The sequence below is a fragment of the Erythrolamprus reginae genome, chromosome 1 (assembly GCF_031021105.1).
Source record: "Erythrolamprus reginae isolate rEryReg1 chromosome 1, rEryReg1.hap1, whole genome shotgun sequence".
Lineage (NCBI taxonomy): Eukaryota > Metazoa > Chordata > Lepidosauria > Squamata > Dipsadidae > Erythrolamprus > Erythrolamprus reginae.
The window spans coordinates 250,583,165-250,599,686 of NC_091950.1; positions in this window are offsets into that span (position 1 = coordinate 250,583,165).

The window sequence follows — 16,522 nt, forward strand, 5'->3', positions numbered from 1 at the left end:
CCCTCTTCCTTTCTCTCCCTCTCTATCTCTCCCTCTCTATCTCTCCCTCTTTCTTTCTCTCTCACTCTCTCTTTCTATCTCTCCCTCTTCCTTTCTCTTTCCCTCTCTCTCTCCCTTTCTTTCTTTTTCTCTCTCTCTCACTCTTTCTATCTCTCCCTCTTCCTTTCTCTCTCCCTCTCTCTCCCTTTCTTTCTCTCTCTCTCTCACTCTTTCTATCTCTCCCCCTTCCTTTCTCCCTCTCTATCTCTCCCTCTTTCTCTCTCTCTCACTCTCTCTTTCTATCTCTCCCTCTTCCTTTCTCTCTCCCTCTTTCTTTCTCTCTCTCTCACTCTCACTCACTCTTCCTTTCTCTCTCCATCTCTATCTCTCCCTCTTTCTTTCTTTCTCTCTTTCTCTCTTGCTTTCGCGGTGAGTGGACGGGAGATTCGGGAGCTTATTGTGTATATGTAAAATCTTGTGCGCTGCTGCGGGCCAGATAAATGACCTCAGCTGACCACAGGCGTCCTGCGGGCCGTAGTTTGGGGACCGCTGGCTTACAACATAACTTTCCTGGAAATGGGCACCTTCAGCAACTTTGTGAAATCTTTTTATGTCTTTCTGGGGACTAAGGGAAAGAGATCCAAGATACCATGCTTTCAGTGTGGGAATGCAATTGCCTTTGGGCATCTCCTGTTCAAGAACAAGACCATTTGGACACAACCTCTGGCATTTTACAAGGATCCGTTATCCAGCTGTACAACAATGCTGCCTCTCTCTGAGACTAGAACTCTATGAAATGAAATGTTTCAAATATCAGATGTTATATTCATTGATGGGTATAGGAGAACAGGTAGGAGATAGGAGAACATGTAATGTGCTGCAACTACTGTCTCATGCAGACTTGGCTTGTTGCTTTGTAAGCTAAGGAATAAAGCTGCATTCTACGGAATGAATTGTAAAGATGAGCTCACAGCAGTACGATAGCATACAAGGTGAAAAATGAGTGGAAACAGCTGGCATAGCTCTAGAGAGGAGTAAGCTAAGACATGTATGATGAAAACAAATAATCTTACAGCCTCTCTTTGGCAAGGTTGTGACATGATTGCCTTAACCTTAATTAAAACAAGAGATACTCCAGCTCCAGAATAGGAAAAAGTGGACTAGTTACAGACCAAAATAAATTAGGATTCTTAATGAATCCTAGTTTCAGTTCAGTTGTTGCTTCTTTCCCCTGCTGCATAATTCATCCATTCTTCATCTTTCCATCCCATTTTATTAGTCCCACATTAGGAATATTGAAAAGGGATGGACTCCGTTCGTACATCCTGCTAAGCAATTGTTTGCGTAATACAATAAACAAAAGCAAATTATAGCTTAGTATAATGCATGAACTGGGCCATTATGTTCATCCATGGGGAACAAGAGAACAGTTTCTCCATGGTGATATGCATATATTTTTTTCACACATATTCTGCTATTAGATTAATTTACCCTTCTGGCAATAATGATATAATCTAAATTTAGTTCTGAGCTCAGCCCTTCTATGAGATCATAAAGGCATCCTAACGTATTGTATTTGGAGGTTAATCATAAGCTAATTAAAATGGGTAGTAAGTTCAGACTTTGGACCTAGAATACTTGGTCTCTGCAACATAAAAAATATACATCCACATTCTTCATTTGGATAGTGTTGAATCAGGTGATTGATCTCATAACCAAGCAGTGAATTCTGTGTTACAATGAAAATCAAAAGTCAGCTTGTAAAAATAATTCTTTTGTTGTTGTTCTGTATTCTGAACAGAAACCTTGAAAAGTTCTCCAAATGTGCACACAGGTAGCCCTCGCTTACCAATAGACCCGTTTAGTGACTGTTCACAATTACGCCGTTGAAAATGTAATTTTATCATCAGTTCTTGCACTTGCAATCTGTTCAGTGGCTCTGCAATCACAGGATCAATATACTTGGGCATTTGGCAACCGGTGGGCATTTACAATTGTTGCAGTGTTTCATATCACACGATCAGCATTTATGGTCTTCACAACCAGCTTGCGATGAGTAGTCAATAGAGGAATCAACAGTAAAACTGGAAGTCACCGAAAGGTGATGTCTTACTTTTAGCAAACGCAGTGACTTGCCTTTGTGTTCTGCTCAAAAACACATCCTAAAGTTCTGTTCCCGGGTCTATTTGACCCGGACCGCAAATTGTTCAGTTTAGGTATCTATATTTGATCTTTTTTAAAGCTTTTTTCCCTTGGAAACAAGTTTGAAAATTTCTGCATACAATGAAATGAAAATTGAAATGAAAAAATTAATGCTTATTGGATTATTTTGCTGATAAAATGCACCCCCCTCATTTTTGTGAAATGTTTTTCAATTTATAGATAGTTTTGCCTGCAAAATGCGTTCTACTTTACTAAAGTTGGTGTGGGATTGGTAGCTTGAACATTTCTGAATATAATGATATGAAAATTGAAAGGAAAGAAATGATGCTTATTTGTTTATTTTGCTCATAAAAAGGCCGCCGCCCCCGTTTTTTCAAGCATGTCACTTTATAAATTTTTCTAGGCCTCTAATTCCAAATATTTTCAATAACTTTGGCATTTAATTACCAGTTTGAACATTTCTGAACATAATGAAATGAAAATTTAACTGAAAACATTGATGCTTATTTGTTTATTTTGCACATAAAAATCCTCCCCTGCTGTGTTCAATTATTTCAATTTATATAAAAATTATGCTATTAATTTCAGAATTACCTACTTGTTTTTAGTAAAATTGATTTCTTTCATAACATTAGTTGTCTGGCTATCATGTGCTTGCTTTTCAAAAGGATATTCCAAATATTTCTAGCCAAATCTATATAAAAAATGAAAATAATAGCACACAGCAAGGCCAAGGGGGTGGCCCATTTGTGAGCAAAATAAATAAATAAGTATCAATTTTTTCAGTTCATTTCTATTTTTCTTATGATCAGGAATGTTCAATTTAGTATATCAAAACTTTTGGGGGGAAATTCCTTAGAGATTTGTAGCCTAAAAAAATATAACCTGACACAAAATGCTGAAAAAATGGGGGGGGGGCTTTTTGATCAAAATAAAAATATAAGCATCAATGTTTTCAGTTCAATTTTCATATCGTTATGTTCAGAAATGTTCAAACTAGTTTCCCAGTGAAAAAACGTTTTCAAAAAGACCAAAGGTAAGTACCTAAAAGAATTTGTTTTGTTTCGGGTCAAATAGACCTGGGAACAGTACAATTTTAGGTAAAATTTTGCCCAGAAAAAAGTTAGGCCGCCCCCAAAAAATATTTTAATGATGATCAGCAATGTTAAATTGAGTAAATCAATGCCTAAGATATTAAAAATAGTTCGGATTTGGAGCCTAAAAAAAATTTAAAGTGAAAATGGTTGCTAGCAGCGGGGGGGGGGGGGGGGAGGCCTTATTTCTGATTTTAAGCATCATTTAATAAGCATCATTTTTTCCAGTTCAGAAATTTTTTCTTATGTTCAGAAATGTTCAAACTACTAATCCCACACCAATTTTAGTAAAATTGAACGCATTTTGCAGGCTAAACTATCTATAAATTGAAAAAAAGTTCACTAAAAAGGGGAGCTGCCTTTTATGATCTAAATAAGCCAATAAGCATTATTTTTTTCAGTTCAACTTTCATATCATTGTGTGCAGAAAGTTTTTATATTACAAAAGTTTCATGAGATGCTGAAGAAAACTGGATAGCGAGCTGATATAGGGGGCGTCCTTTGATATGTGAAGAGTGTTCACTGTACTACCGGTGAACGGCTGTGTTCAATTATTTCAATTTATATAAAAATTATGCTGTTAATTTCAAAATTACCTACTTGTTTTTAGTAAAATGGATTTCTTTCATAAAATTAGTTGTCTGGCTATCATGTGCTAGCTTTTAAAAAGGATATTCCAAATATTTCTAGCCAAATCTATATAAAAAGTGTTACATTTTACACCATTGGGTAACAATTTTGTTAGCTATTGTCTAGTGCAGGGGTGAAATGTTCCCGGTTCACTTGTGCCTATCAGCTATCAAAGAGCTGGTCACAAAGGGAGCGCAAGCCTCCGCCCACAGAATACATATGCAGAGGGTAAAAGAACCCAAATGGTGGTAGGCAGAGCCTCACGCTCCCTTTGTGACTGGCTCTCCAGCGACCGACAAGCATGAGCAAACTGGGAGCATTTCACCCCTGGTCCAGTGTTTCTTTTTAGTGTTTTCAACAATGTCATATATTCTTTACGGTTAAAGGGCAGAATGATGAGGCAGAATCTGCAAGTCTTGGTAAATCTCCCCTTCCTGTTACCATTAAATGGCCACTTCTGTCTGTCCTGGGAAAAATTAAAAACAAGAATTTACAGTCTAGCAGAAAGATACAAGGAAGAGGTATCGGGATGGGTTCCGCCCTCTCCAGCCTGTTGCTAGTAAAAGTGAGAAAGTGAGAGGAACATGATTCATAAACAGAGCTGAAAGGGACAGGTAATCTGTGGCCCTCCAGAAGCTACTGGACTACAAAAATTAACATATTGAAGAGGTATGCCTGAAATATGTCATATTGCCACAGCTTCCTCAGGACTGGGGTTTTTAAAATGCATTTGTTGCAAGACTCTAAAACTAGGGACATGCCCATTTACATGACATTTGAAGTGGGTTCATCCCCCCCCCCATTCATAGACAAATATAGCAGATTATTATCTGTAACTTTTGATGAAGAGGCCTTCACAGTGGATAATTAACCAATACAGTCTTCGAATTATTAAATTCAATTAAAAATATAATTGGGAAGGGAGCTTCGAGAAGTTTCCATGAGTTAACTTCAAGATTACTGCTTTCAACAATTAAGTGTCTTGGTTTACATTTTTTTAATTGTTTAAGCTGTAGGTCAAACGTTCAGTTAAAATAAGCCCATGGAAATTTGCCTTTTGTTGTACACAGACTTATCTTTTCCCCCATTGTATTATTTCAGAGTTTTCTGTTTAAGTAATAAAGCTTCTAATCTTCTTTGCAGCAATATCTACAGGCAAAGGAACAATTGTGGAAAGACTCAGCATTAATAGATCAGCAGCTTAGGGCAAACCAGCCATTCATCAAAAAGAAATAACAACTCTGATTGGATATATAATTCCAATTTCAACACCTCCAATTTTATTTTAAATAACAACAGTGGAATTACTTATTATTGTGCATTTGACATATTTGGGCTTAACATCATTGTCCAATCATTACATAAAGTTATAGCAATCAAATACCATCCTAAGACTTTGTAACTAATGCATAATTACACATGCACTTTAAGCTTCTTGAAAAACTTCAAAAGTTATGTGTGATCTCTCTGCAGCAAATTTAGTTGCATTTAACCTAGACTGACTGAAATCAACAGGGCCTGAGCTAGTAAACATAAGTCCTATTTGTTTCAGTTGAGCTGTTTAATTTATGGCTAATTCTAGATCCATTGCTTCTATCTCACTTTCTATGAAATTTAATCAGTCTATATTGATTTTGTTAAGTAGTAAGTCTCTTCTAAAGAAGGTAGGTGGATTTTACAAGTTAGAATAACAGAACATATTACAGTAGCAGAATTGACTGGGAATTCTGGAAAATGTAATCCTAACATGCTAGGTTTGTAAAATCTGTGCTATAGCAATTAAAGCAGAATTGCAGAATAATTCCACATGTAGAATTAAGAATTTCCTTCTGCTTTCATGACACATTTACTCTTAGTATTACTATCTGGCACATAAAAACAAGATGAACAATTTTGACTTTGAAATGAATTAAAACCGGTGTGTGTTTATGTTTATTACATCCATACCCATCCTTTTCACTATAAATCAGGATAATGAACCGCAAAATAGTATTTCAGTGTTTACAATCAAAACATCAAGACACACGTCAGCGAGGCAATTTCTACCATGAAAAAAATTAATCCAATGACGAATATGTCAGATTCAGCAGAAAATCTACTTGCTCTGGAACTCTTGAAAAATTAGGGTTACAATAAGCTAGTATGAGTGCCATTCTTGCACTTAAAGAAAATAGGGGAGACAGAAAACTGTCCCAGAAGGACAAAAGAAAATAAATGAAAAATGAGGAAAGTAATGTTGTGCAAGACACTGCTGATGACATGAATTTTCCATTCAGGCTAATTGAAGGAAACTGTATGCTTGACAAAAAATACAAAAGCAACATGAATTTAGCTATTCCTTAATCAAATTCTAGGATGGCAGCACCTCCTGAAATAGCTAAAATTATGTTAATTATTCACTGCTGGGAATGCACAATGTCTCCTACAGCAGTACTTTCCTAAGAAAGGAGTCTGGATCCTCATGTAACAGAACAATAAAAACTGTGTGCTTGTTGTGTTATACTCTAACCACCTGAACAGATTCATCCTGGTATATTTATTAAAGCAACAAAACAACCTTTTATTCAAGTTTCAGTGGCAACATATGTCTAAAGCAGCTCGCATATGCAAATTATACCATGAAAGTAAGTATTCTGCATAATTTCCCATTGCAAGAACTGTCAAATATTTTCACAGTTATTTTGCACAGAAAGATGTTCTTTTTTGCTTGCTCCCGTTTATGAAAATTAATGCAAGGTCTCCACCTGCTGGCTCTGTATACATCTCACCAGCATCCAAATGAGGTTATTTTTTCCCCTCTCTCATTGTATTTCACGATACCCATTCCCCAAATAGAGAAAATTGGATTATTTCTGTGAGCCTTTATATTATCATGGCAAAGCACGTCCACCCTGTACAGATTTATTGTATACAGCAAATGTATACAATACAACCACCTCTAGAATATTGTACATACGATGAGATGCCAATTGAAATTTGGAGCTCTATGTTCTTAACAAGGCATAGCAAAAGGTACTCATTAGCAGTAGTATGAGCTTCATGATTTAGGAGGGTTAGGCTTAGAGTTAGGTAGTGGTGAAATCCAAATTTTCTTACTACTGGTTCTGTGGGCGTGGCTTGGTGGGCACGGTGTTGCTTGGTGGGTGTGGTTCGGTGGGTGTGGCAGGGGAAGGATATTGCAAATCTCCATTTCCACCCCACTTCAGGGAAGGATACTACAAAATCCCCATTCCTTCCCCACTCCTGGGGGAAGGATACTGCAAAATCTCCATTCCCACCCCACTCTGGGGCCAGCCAGCGGTGATATTTGCTGATTCACCAAACTATTAAACTACTTCTCCAGATAGAACTTATCAGAACCTGGTGGATTTCACTCCTGGACTTAGAGTTATTCTGTATTTAGCTTGCAGTTTTGGATCTAACCTGGTTATAGAAGTAAGGGAGACAGGAGGACATGCTAGTGTCTTAGTAAAAAGCCTTTTTATTTTTGTAGTTGATTCTAAGAAATGCAAAACTCTGCACTTAAAGTTAGTTAATTATCCCTATCATTCGTGACATTGCCTCCAACTGTACTTATGATTATGTAAAGCATAATCTAAAAAAAAAAGAGGGAGCAAGGTATTATGGGTTACCATCCTGCTATTACATAGGCCATAAGCAATGAAATTTGATTGAGTTGAGGCCAGCACATATCTTTCTTTTCACCAAAGCAACTGCAAGAGGAAGTTGTGCCTGACCATCAACCCTCTCTTCAAAACACTTAGCAAGAGCCTATGGAGTCATCCAGGCCATGGTTGTGCCAAAGATGCTTTTTCAAGAGGGCTTGGATGAGAAGTGAAACATCTTCAAAGAAAAACCAGAAAGTCTAGTTGCTTCTTGAAAAAGCACCTTTGGGACTTCCCAAGGATGCCAGGTAGCATAGCCTGACAGTTACGCCGTCCAGGACTGGTAACCTGGAGTCTCTCAGCTCATCATAAGCTTTCATTCGTATTTTTTAAAAAGGACTTCATCTTTAGATCGACTGAACTGACCGGAATATAACACCTGATCAGAAAACCCAGAAAATGTGGTAAGAGGATTTACAGGCATTGTTGAAGATTCAGACTATGGGGAAAATGGGAGGTGGAGGAAGACATCTAGAGGCTATAGAAGCATCTCAATTAGAAGAAAAAACAAAAGCTGAAGCTCCATGGAGGTTGAAGTCTGCTACATGACCTTTAGCAGAACAAAGCAGACATACGGTAGCTATAAATGAACGGCAGGTATCCAGCAGTGAACATCAAATACAGATCTGAACTGAACGTTTTTGTATGTGTGCACGTATTTTACTCCAAAAGGAGAATTTGTAACACCTTCCCCACAACTCCATGAGGGACTCCTGCATATTCATCATGAAGAACTGTGTCAGGAACGGATTATGAGAAATAAACTACGTGGCACATAAGCCTACAAGAACTACAGATCAATCCAACAGAATGTTTTTATACATTGATCAAACTAAGAACCTAGGTGACTGCAGCTTATTAGTGTATAATCTATGGGTTTATAGATGTTTCTATGCTACAACCCCAGGATCCTTCACCAGTAGCCTGTTGCCTAGCATTAATTGGCTCTCAAGCAAAATCATTATACAGGATCATTATACAGGATATTGGTGTATACGTGCTTGGTTTAAGTGAAATGACTAAACAAGGACTAGGGTCTTAGAACAGAATTCCAAGCTTCCTGGGACGCCTGTCATCATGACTGAGTTTTAGGTATCCAATTATGTCAGAGTAAAAATGCCTTCTTCAGCTGGAAGCCTTCACCCTTCTGTTAGACCTTGGCATGTTTTAAGCATGATTTACTGACTAAGTCACAATACCCATGTTCATAAATCAAGCAAGTCTGCTTAATTGACTGAGATACAGGAAGTCATCTAAGGCAGTGTTTCCCAACCTTGGCAACTTGAAGGTATTTGGACTTCAACTCCCAGAATTCTGGGAATTGAAGTCCAAATATCTTCAAGTTGCCACGGTTGGGAAACACTGATCTAAGGCATTTCTTTATGTTCAGATCTTTTTCACTTTATTGATTACTGAAGACAAGTCATCCACCTTGAACATATTATAAACCAAGAATGAAAGCATATGCATAATTTTGCTGTGGTGCTCCATGATATTACCAGATTTTTTAAAAATACCAAGTATTCTAGAAGATTATGGCAAGTATGGGAGAATATTACAATAACTTTTAAAACAGCCATTAGAGTTTTTAAGATAATTTAGGCTCATAGTTATAATCATGGCTCAGTTATCTTAAAAACTCTAGTGACTGTTTTAAAAAAAATTAAGACTCTTTTTAATAGAAGTTTTAGCCTTTTTTTATTTAACTTCTTTAATAAACCGCTTGCATTATTACACTTGTAGCAACAGCAAAACGTATTGCTATATTTGGAGACTAAAATATTCTATCAAACAATGAGCATGGTTTTTGTAAAGTCTTCCTTCAAATATCCACCCTCCAGCCAGGAATAGTAAAAGATGCTGCTGTGAGGAAGAAGTTGAATCGCTAACACTACACCCTTACATACAAAGACTCTTGCTGGGAGTATCTAGTATCTTAAATGTCCTCAATAATAAAGAGTGGAAAACATTGCAGGAGTTAAAAATTACTTGCCATGTAGAAGAAAGGTTGTATCAGAACTGGGCATTTCAAATTAGTTTCTCTAGGGCTACAACTGTCTGGTTTCACATTTAAAGTCTCAATCTCTGGTAAAGCAAGCTGGGAAGAAACGTCTGTAATAGAACTACCCTACAGTGAATGAAGTCAAGTGAGTCACACAGAGGCATAAGCTTTTATGGGCAGCAGCAGCAGCAGCTTCCAGCCATTCTAGTAATCTAAAACAGCTTTTACTTGTTTTATACAACATATTGGGCTCAAAATTAATCTGTATTACCCTTTTGTAACAACAACAACAACAAAAAGAGGTACATATTAATGTGGCTCACATTTTAATACTCGTCATCTCTAAAGAGGACTTGACATAATAATAATAATAATAATAATAATAATAATAATAATAATAATAATAATAATAATAATTGGAGAAGATTGCCGGTTCTTGGAGAAGATTGAAGGCAAAGTGGATAAGGAAAAGGCCTGATCATGGCTTACAAGTGGAACACTCAAAAAGGAGACAGAAGGACTAATACTGGCGGCACAAGAACAGGCCATTAGAACAATTGCTATCAAAGCCAGAATTGAAAAATCAACAGACGATCCAAAGTGCAGACTCTGTAAAGAAACAGATGAAACAATCGATCACATACTCAGCTGCTGCAAAAAGATTGCACAGACTGACTACAAGCATAGACATGATGCTGTGGCACAGATCATCCACTGGAACTTGTGCAGGAACTACCATTTAACAGTGGCAAAGAACTGGTGGGATCATAAGCCTGAAAAAGTGGGACTACTGTGGGACTTCCGACTTCAGACTGACCGAATTCTGAAGCATAACACACCAGACATTGTGATCGTGGAGAAAAAGAAAGTATGGATCATCGACATCGCAATCCCAGGAGACAGCAGAATTGAGGAGAAGCAGCTAGAGAAATTAGTGAAATACGAAGATCTAAAAATCGAGCTGCAACAACTCTGGCATAAGCCCGTGAAAGTGGTCCCAGTGGTACTTGGCATGCTGGGCGCAGTACCAAAGGATCTCAGCGGACATTTGAAAACCATTGGAATTGACAAAATCTCCATCTGTCAATTGCAAAAGGCCACTTTACTGGGATCGGCAAACATAATTCGCCGCTACATCACGCAGTCCTAGGTGCTTGGGAAGCGCCCGACTGGTGATGAAATACGAAATCCAGCATAGTGATCTTGTTTGCTGTGTTGTACTGACATAATAATAATAATAATAATAATAATAATAATAATAATAATAATAATAACAACAACAATTATTATTATTATTTATTAGATTTGTATGCTGCCTTTTTCCGAGGACTCGGGTCAAAGTAACCCCGCCTACGTTATCAACATTTCAAACTGCATAAAGTCATTTACGATTCTGTGCTTGACTTATCTGAGGAGCTAATTCAGATTCTTGGCCTAGTTCAGGGGTAGGCAAAGTTGGCTCTTCTATGACTTGTGGACTTCAACTCCCAGAATTCCTGAGCCAATCATGTCATGGAAGAGCCAACTTTGTCTATCCAGGCCTAGTTTTTTTTCTTTCACCACTACAGGAAGAAGTAAAAAGGTTCCACAAGCTGTTTTCTCAGAGTTCAACAAATTGCTTTTATGCACTGGAGAGATCCTCCATGTTCTATCCAGCTGCCGCCAGCTGCCATCCGAGCTGGTGGTAGATTCCATCCGAGCTGGTGGTAGATTCAGATGAAGAGGAGGTTGAGGAGGAACTTGGGCCAATTCAGGAATCTGGGGAAGGCAATGTCAGACACAAAGAAAGAGCCAAGGCTGTCCAACATTTCCCAGCCATCAGAGAGGCACCTGCCTTTGGAGGCTGAGATAAGTGAGGGGAAAGAACAGCTGGGCTGTGTTCCAGTTGCACGTAAGCGCAGAGCAATTAGAAGCAATTAGGAATTAAAGGTTAGGAGAGGTGGACAAGGACAAGAAGCAAAGCACATGAATGTCCCCTCCCTGGCTGGGAAATAAATAGAAGGGGAGTGGTTGTTGTATTTCTGAAGATTTTGCTCACTGTGTTTTGTGCATCAAAGACTGCTTGCTAGAACTTAATTTGTAGCCTTTTGGCTGGGAGCTCATGGCCTTACAATTATGGCCTTGCAATTATCGCAAGGAACTGATAAGGTCTGTTGCTGCATTTAACTCCTTGCAGGACTCTTAATTGGACTTTTCGATGGGTGAATGCCACAAATTCACAAGAGATAAATAAAGGAGGCTTTCATGATGAGTCTGTTTCTTGTTTCCGCCAAAGCTGGGTCAGAACACATCTACCTATAAAGATTATACACATTGTAACATCACTTATAGCTAGGATTTTCCATGCTATTTTCCACATTTGGTTTTATGCAACATCTGGGGGCACTTTCCCTCAAATGCTGTCCCCACAGAGGCGTGTTTACACTCTTATAGGGTGTTATTCAGGGTGTTAAAACTAAATTTAATGCTTTAACAATATTTGTGCCAACTGATCCTACTACACATTATTAATATAACTTGCTATTAAACTTTTGCCTGCTCCTGGAAAAGAATTAGTATTGTTCCTATATTATTCCTGTATTAGGTTTCCTTGCTTTCAGTGTACTCGTTAATATTTGGTATTTTTCATTTTTCTTCTTAAAAGTCTATGCAATTGATCCAAGACACATGAACAAAATATACACTGCACTGGCTGCCGATCGGTTTCCGGTCACAATTCAAAGTGTTGGGAATGACCTTTAAAGCCCTACATGGCATTGGGCCAGAATACATCCAGAACCGCCTTCTACCGCACGAATCCCAGCGGCCGATAAGGTCCCACAGAGTTGGCCTTCTCCGAGTCCCGTCGACCAAACAATGTCGTTTGGCGGGCCCCAGGGAAAGAGCCTTCTCTGTGGCGGCCCCGGCCCTCTGGAATCAACTCCCCCCAGAGATTAGAACGGCTCCCACCCTCCTTTTGTCTTTCGCAAACTACTCAAGACCTACCTTTGTCGTCAGGCATGGAGGAGTTAAGATATTCCTTCCCCTAGGCCATTACAAATTATGCATGGTATGTTTGTGTGTATGTTTGGTTTTTACAATTAGGGTTTTTAGTTGTTTTATTAAATTAGATTGTTACATGTTGTTTTTACCATTGCTGTTAGCCGCCCCGAGTCTGCGGAGAGGGGCGGCATACAAATCCAATAAATAATAATAATAATGATAATAATAAATGCCTCCATGGAAAAATAGCCAATGCCCACTGTGTATTGTGCTGAAGAAAAAAAAGAGAGAAAACAATGCACACACAAAAATCAAGAACAGCAACATAAACAGCAACACAGCTTGTTTTACATTCAGGACTACAATTAATCCTTGATTCACAACAGTTCATTTAGTGACTGTTCAAATTTATAACGGCACTGAAAAAAAGTGGCTTTATGATCATTTTTCACTTACCATCACTGCAGTGTCCCCATAGTCATGTGATCAAAATTCAGATGCTTGAAAACTGGTTTATATTTATGACGGTTCCCATGACCTGGGATCATGTGATCCTTTTGCAACATTCTGAAAAGCAAAGCCAATAGGGAAGCCAGATTCCAATAAAATCCTTTTTACTAACTTGACAATTGCACTGATTCACATAACAACTGTGGCAAGAAATGTAAAATGGGAGGGGAAAATGGGGAAAACTCATTTAACAAATATCTCACTTAGCAACCAAAAATAATTGGGCTTAATTGGGGACATAAGTAGAAGACTACCTGTATTGGATGTTGCCCAGGGAAGGCAAAAAACGGGCCTACTGGGCCCACCGGAAGTCAGAAAATGGGCCATTTCCAACCTCCAGAGGGCCTCTGGGGGGGGTGGGAGAAAATTGTTTTCACACACATACACACCAGACCTTGGTGGGTGTGGGAATTTGTGCATGCGCGACAGCATGCGCGCATGCACTTTTGGCACCTGAGGGAAAGTTTGGCCTCAGTGACCTAAGCTATAAGGTGAATTGAGTGAGGGGAGAATTACACAATGGGGCCTGGCACCTGAAAAGAATCTCACCTAATCCCCATATAAAAGAAAAATATTGATTTCAGAAATATGTATTTGATATTTTCTCCCCCGTCCCCAACAAAAGCTTCCCCTAGCTGGAATCTGGTATGAGAAAACATCAAACAAATGTAGCTTTTCCTATAGCTTTACTGTGGCTGTGTTGAACTTGCTTTATTGCTGTGTAATAACAATTTTATATCACTGGAGTCAAAGAATATTCTTTTATTTAAAGAAAAATACACTGCACTTTATGAACATCATGAAATATCCAAACACGTCTTTTTTTTTCCCGGGCACTCAGCAAGAAAACTCATATTTACACCATATAACCACAAGATGTGTTTTCTCACCAGTACTCATCAGTAGTTATACATATAACACTAAAGCCTTTAGAAACTAATTTGAATTTTACATGAACATTCCATTTGGTTCCGTATAGATATAAAAAAATTATAACTCCTGCTGTTCTTGCCTGTTACAAGAAGAAATATTTCACTGTTACTTCCAACAAGCCCTGGGGCCAACTCGAAGCTTGATTTTCTTTTGGTAGTGCTTTTAAGACATTTAAGTTAACCATGTCTTACTCAAATGTGCTAATTCAGTTAAATCAACTTATGTGTTTCAAAATGTAGTTATTAGAACTGTTAAAATGTGTAGCATTAAACAACAAAAAAAAGCTAACAGAAGGGTTCAAGCTGTCAGGAGAGCATTCTTCCAATATACTATAGGGCTTCCCTCTAAAAGAATCCTCACTGATGATGCTCAATGCAGTAAAACCTGCAATAAAAATATATACAGCTTCCAAGCACCCTAGTGCAGATAACATGATTTCTGTATACCTGTCACTCATTCTAAGCCCCATATGAGAGAATGCACAAGTCATTAAGTGTAACAAAACAGATTTAAACTATGAAATTATGTACTTGCTAACAAGCAATCAACTTGGCATTAAGCTTCTCTATAATTAATAAAATATCTTGAGATTTACATCTGTCTTAATATATTCTGCAGTTTAGATGGAGCCTTTTTGTGGTAGTAAGTAAAACAGAGCATTGTAGAAGAAAACTGGAATGGCTAGGAGTCGATGATGTACTTACATTGAAATGTTCGCAATAAATATATTGTTTTCCTATTATATTTATATTTTCCTATTTTCCTATTATATATATATACTCAAACTTCCTATTATATGTTGTGGTTGGCTCTGGCCCAGCTCCTGCCCCAAGGAATGTGGAGGTGGATGCAGGGGAAACATCAACATGTCATAGGCCTGTTTTATTGCCAACAGAGTAAGGTAGTGCAGTTTCCTTGGACAAAGAAGGTGAGGAAGACTTGGAAGAGGGGGGTTTGGCACACAGCCCAGGAAGCCAATCTCCATTATCTTCGGTCGATTTGGATGGGGAAGTGTTAGACCCACGCATGCACAGAATTATGCATAGAAGAGACCAATTGAAGAAATATTACAGGAGATAAGAGGGGCCACCTGTGTTTGGGTGGGGCTCCAGTAATTAAGAGCTGCTGATATAAATAGCAGCGTGTCGGCTTGGCCGTTGTGGAAGATTATCTGATCGCTGTTTCTTCAGGACCGTGCCTTGCTGTTTCCAGGCTTTGTTGATTAATTTCACGACTTTGAAACCAAAGCAGAGCAAAGTGTGGGGGTCTCACTTCGTGGAAGGAGGGCTATGACATGCATTCACAGCTGCTAAGGACTGATTAAGGGGATTGTACAGACTACCAGGTTGTTTTGGGACGAGTGCTCTTTGCAATACAAAAAGGGTGCTTTGTTTCTTTTGAATTTTTGTGATAAAGAACATTGTTTTTGAACTTTCAAGTGTGTGTGTGTCTGAAATTTGTACCCTTGAATTTTCGGGAGACTCATACCATAGAGCCCGGCAGAACAATTATATATATATATATATATACTCAAACTTTTGGCTGGTGAAAACAAATCAACATTTGAAAGATACATAATCTATACAACTGTATATCCAGGGGTGAGTTCCAAATTTTTTTCCTTCCACTCTGTGGGTGTGACTTAATTTTGTGGGCATGGCTTAATTTTGTGGGTGTGCCTTGACAGTCATGTAACCGGGTGGAAGTGGCTTGGCAATCATGTGACTGGATGGATGTGGCCAACTCAATGTCACTCACGTCAAGGGATGTCTTGCCTGGCCCCTCCCCGCCTAGCCATTCCTTGTCACACCCAGCCTCAAGGTATCTATAGATCTGTAAAAATGTTTAACTTTTTTCAACTTTATTATCTACATACTATAGATGTACTTTCATGGACCACTGATAGGAGGAAATGGCTCACGTGCTTTGCTCAAAAGTGTGATAGACCAGGGGTCTCCAAATCTTTGGACCTCAGGGACGACTAAATTCATAATTTTAAATCCTGCCTTTCAGGTCTACCTGTCTGCTTCTGTGAGGCCTCCAGGTGAGAGAAAGCGCCTGGTCCAGGCAAACAGCCTGGTAATCTCTGTTGTGTTCCTTCTCTCAAGAAGCTTGGTCAATCTGTGTGAAGGAAAATGAAGATGGGCAGATGGGCAGACTGGCAGTTGCTTGCTGACGTTGATGGAAATTCAGTCCCATATACCAGAGCTGTAGCTGTAGTCCCTCCCCGCCCCTCCTTCTTTTCCTTCCTTTCTTGTCCCCAGTTCCATTCCTTCCATTTCTTCCCCTCCCCTCCCTTTACCTTTCTTTTTCCTTTCCTTCCCTCCCCTCCTTTTCTTCCTTCCTTTCCTTTTCCCGTACCATTCCTTTCCTCCTTTCCTTCCATTTCCTCCCCTCCCCTTTCCTCTCTTCCCCTCCCTCCCTCCCCTTTCCCCCTTATCTTCTTCCCTTCCCTTCCTTCTTTCTTCTCTCTCTCTCTCATTTATTTGCCCACAGCTGAAGGCCAGGAGAGAGGCCTTCCTGCAATGCACCTCCCTTGGTTTACAGTACAGCTGGGCTCCTGT